The following is a 4,705-nucleotide window of genomic DNA, read 5'->3' as shown; positions in this document are numbered from 1 at the left end:
CTTCCCTCAACTTCCACGTTCCCCACAACTTCCACTAAGGCGCCTCAGATTGGCCTTGTGGTGGGCGCCACAAGAGGAAAAGTTTTCCCTCCCATTTTTAAGTTGAAGGGCATCCTTGTCATTTCCATCTTTTTACTTGCTTATAAATAGAAACTCGAATTCACTTGTTTAGGCATCCAAACTTAGAGCAAACTTTGTTTCACTTAGGCATATATTTAGTATTTTAAAGTGGTAATCGCTTCGCATTGGGGTATTACCACAATTGTGTTATCGAGTTTTATGATCGAGTCTGTAATCGAGTTTGGAGAACTTTGGAAGGAAGTTAATCCTGCCGCCATTTTCATTTCCGCTTTGCATTTTATTCAACCCTCCGATTGGAGCAGGTTTTTATTACTTTGCCTTCATCTATTTTATTTTCTCGCACTCGCTTTACTTAATTTATTTCTCGCACTCGCACTACTTTCATTTATTTCTCGCACTCGCTTTACTTCAATTTATTTCTCGCACTCGCTTTACTTAATTTATTTCTCGCACTCGCACTACTTTTGTTTACTTTCCGCACTCGCACTACTTTTATTTACTTTCCGCACTCGCACTATTTTTATTTAAATTAATGCACTTTTACTTTACCATGTCTAACTAAATCTATAAGGTTAGAATGTAAGGATCGTAATTGAACCGATAATCCGTGCAATTGTTCGTAGAAACACTTAAGGGCTATTTTAACTTTCAACTTAAGTTTTCCCGCACTTAATTTCGGTTGGGTAAGATCGAAAGCCGTCCAACGTCTTTTTAAACTTAATTGTTTTTAACTATTTCAAAAACAGCGAAAGCGCTTTGTTTAGTTCATTAGGAGTTTTTAACTTAAGAAGAAAAGTGATTTTAAAAATATTTTCGGACGCGTTTATAAGTTTAGAGTCTGGTTCGTGAGAACCTCTTTTGGTTAAGCAATCTAGGTTATAATACTTTTCAACTTAGTCAAGATACTATATTTCTTAAAAATAGGTTTACCAGTCTAACGCAATGCACGCCTTTTTATAAGTGACAATAAGAGGGTTTGATTATGGAGTACAACTCGGTTCTGAATATGCGAAAGCGACAGTTCCTGTTAAATTAGTTCTTTTCAAAGTAAGAAGCATTGCCCATAAGTAGTTCTATTAGCAAGTACTTGGATTATTAATTGATTATGTGAATTACATTCGACCCTGTCTTTATTAATTGAACTTTATTCAATACGTTACTTTTCATTGCACACTCTAAAAACACCTATTTTGATTGCCTTTGATAAACACCATAACAATAGATAATGATAGATTGACACTTGGTCTCTGTGGATTCGACAATCTTTTATATTACTCTGACGCGTTCGTATACTTGCGAAAAGCACGCATCAAGTTTTTGGCGCCGTTGCCGGGGACCAATTTTGTCAAATTTCATTTCCTTGTTGTTATATCGTTTAGACTTAGGTTATTTCCCGTCGGTCAATGCAAAGAACTCGCAGCACCGGAAGTTTAAGCTTAGTATATCCTCTGGCAGAACCTGAACGTTACGCTCGCTCACGTTTATTCTTTCATACAATTAAGAGAGCTATGGCCGAAGATCAACACCAAAGACCTCTTAAGGATTTCGCTCAACCATCCAACGAAGAACCTAGTTCTAGTATAGTAAACCCAACCATCCCAACTAATAATTTTGAACTTAAACCCTCCCTATTGCAACTAGTGCAACAGAGACAATTCACAGGTCTCGCTACTGAGAACCCGAACCAACATTTAAAAATATTTCTTCAATTAGAAGACACTTTTAAAACCAATGGAGCTTCTACTGAGGCAATACGTTTAAGATTATTCCCTTTTTCCCTCAGAGATAAAGCCCTATCATGGTTAGATTCCCTTCCACCCAATTCCATTACGACTTGGGATAACCTTAGAAGAGTATTTCTTGCTAGATATTTTCCCCCAAGTAAGACCTCCGTTCTTCGAAACCATATAACTAGATTTACCCAAAACCAAGGAGAATCGTTGTTCGAAGCTTGGGAGAGATATAAATATTTGTTACGAGCATGCCCACATCATTGTTTAGAAAATTGGTTAATCATTCAAACCTTCTATAATGGACTTCACTACAACACTAAGATGACCATCGACGCTGCCGCAGGCGGTGCTATGATGAACAAACCTTATCCTGAAGCTAATGCCCTTATTGAAGATATGGCTCAAAACCATCAATCATGGGGAGTCGAACGAGCGACAGTTGAGAAGAAGGAAGCCCAAGGAGGAGTGCATGAACTAAGCTCTATAAACATGATGCAAGCTAAAATGGACGCATTAGCCCTCAAGGCTGAGCATATGTGCATAAACCCAAATATTGTAGCCGCAGTTTCGTCGGATTGTGAGATATGTGGAGCCAAAGGACACCAATCTGTAGAATGCAGTCTATTGAATGAAACCCACTCTGAGCAAGTGAACTACACCCAAGGGAACCCATATTCAAATACCTATAACCCTGGATGGAGGAATCACCCGAACTTCTCCTATAAAAACAATAACCCAATCCAAAATAATGCACCTCCAAGATCTAGTTATCAAGCCCCAAGATCAAATCAACCTATACAACCTGTGTCACCAAAGCCGAGCCTTGAGAAAATTATGGAAAATTTTATCACTTCTCAAACCCAACAAAATAAAGAGTTCTTGCACCAAAACATTCATGTTAATGAACTGATTACCCAGTTAGGAACCAAGGTTGACCAAATAGTTATTCATACCAAGATGCTTGAAACCCAGATCTCTCAGGTAGCTTTAAACCAAGCCCCTCATACCACACCTGGAGGACAGTTCCCTGGACAACCTTAACAAAATCCGAGAGGACAAGCCAATGCCATTACCCTACGAAGTGGGAACGCTTATGATGAGCCACCAAACCCTAGATTGAGCGAACCCAAAACTTCTAAGGAATGTACCAAACCCACGGACGAAGTAAAGGAACCAGAGGAATTTGAAAACCAGGAAGGTTGAGAGAAAGGAGAAGAACCTAAAGATAAAACTTACGTACCACCCCCGCCATATAAACCACTTATACCATATCCGCAAAGACTCAAACAAACCCAGATCAATAACCAGTATCAAAAGTTTATTAAAGTTATAGGAAAACTTCATGTAGAAATCCCTTTCACAGAAGCCATCACCCAAATACCTTCTTATGCAAAGTTTCTCAAAGACATCCTTACCAACAAACGTAGACTTGTGTCGCAACCTAAATGCGAAAAGAAACAACCGGAGAAAAAAGAAAGAAATGACAGAAGAGTCGCCACCGTGCGTTATTTATCCCAAAGGAGGGAAAGGAAACGCTCGAAGTAAACCTGGAAAAAGGAAAGGAAAAGACAAGGTCTCGCAACCAAATCTTGGGTTCAGGAGTCGATTATGCGAAGGGAAGGTATTAGCACCCCTGCGCATCCGTAGTACTCTACGGGATCCACTCTTGTCGTTCTTGTCTAAAGGGTGTGGGTTTATCTAATGTACTATTTACTAAAAGATGGGTCAAAAGAAAATGACTCGCACGGATGCCGCATCCACTGCATACGTATCTCATATGAATACGAGAATCAGAGTCTTCGTAGCTCGGCTAACTATGGGTTAAAGAGAAGTGTGCTCGCTAAGACATCGCGTCTTATGCCTACGTATCTCATCTGGAATGAGAATCAGAGCAAACCGTAGTTTGGCTAACTACGGGAACAAGGGTCTCGATTGCAACTAGGGTAAGAGAAAGGGAAGGTCTCAATCGCAACGAGGGCGAGAGGAAAGAATTGCAACGAGGGCGAAAACAAACAAGGATTAGTTGTTAGTCGTTAGTCAAACTCGGCAAGACATCGCATCTTGTGCCTACGTATCTCATCTGAACATGAGAATCAGAGTTGCCGTAGTTCGGCTGACCTATTTGTTTATTTTTGTGTTTTTTTAGGTGAACGACGTTACTACGCAATCTACTGGATGCTCGACCTTTGGAAACTTACTCGCCTGTAGTAGAAGGAGTTAACGTGTTCTTAGGAGAAGAAAAATCAAAGAGTTTGCTTGTGTTTTAGGAATGCTCATGCAAAAAAGGAAGTCCTAGACGAAGGAACCGTGCTACCTTAATTGTCATGCAAACGAGAGACTATACGAAGCCTAGCAATCCTATGGGGAGATTCTCACACCATACAAAACAAACATGCATAAAGTAAACATGCCAACATGGGGGCTCAAACATAGGTGGGTAGGGCTTTAGTCAAGAGGGGTCATATCAACCTCGACAAACAAGCCATGGAAGGGTAATCGAATGGGCTCTTAACCACTGACATTGAACGTCAGGGTGAGCAGACCAAAAGGGTAATGAGGATAAGACCTCATAGGTCTTAACCCTGGACAGGGTGAGCTCATGACAAAAAATGGGGATTCAGAAAGGTGGAACCCTCTCCACTGACTGACCGGACAAAAGATCTTGGGTTTTTATTCTGAAGCATCGACACGTAGCGTGAGCATAAAGAACGACACACTGAATAACAGGGGATTGTGTACTAATCCCTTTTATCCTTCAATTGCCTCTTCATGGAGGTCTTTTGGGCACAAAAGTAAACACACAAAAATGTTGCCTCCTGTCGAGGTCTTCCAGCTAAGAAAGCGGTAAAATGCGGGAAAGACGTAAAAGGGATCAAGAGATCTACCACACG

At 40.4% G+C, this 4,705-nt stretch overlaps 1 non-coding gene across 1 annotated transcript; it reads right to left on the bottom strand.

Moving 5' to 3' along the window:
- Positions 1–1,973: 1,973 nt before the first annotated feature.
- LOC127109290 (small nucleolar RNA R71) lies at positions 1,974–2,080 on the bottom strand. Its single transcript, XR_007796612.1, has one exon. It is a non-coding gene; the product is annotated as a small nucleolar RNA R71 (small nucleolar RNA).
- Positions 2,081–4,705: the final 2,625 nt, after the last annotated feature.

The sequence above is a fragment of the Lathyrus oleraceus genome, chromosome 7 (assembly GCF_024323335.1).
Source record: "Lathyrus oleraceus cultivar Zhongwan6 chromosome 7, CAAS_Psat_ZW6_1.0, whole genome shotgun sequence".
Taxonomy (NCBI): Eukaryota; Viridiplantae; Streptophyta; class Magnoliopsida; order Fabales; family Fabaceae; genus Lathyrus; species Lathyrus oleraceus.
Note: the sequence above shows the minus strand (reverse complement) of the source record. Positions and strands in the feature narration are given on the sequence as shown.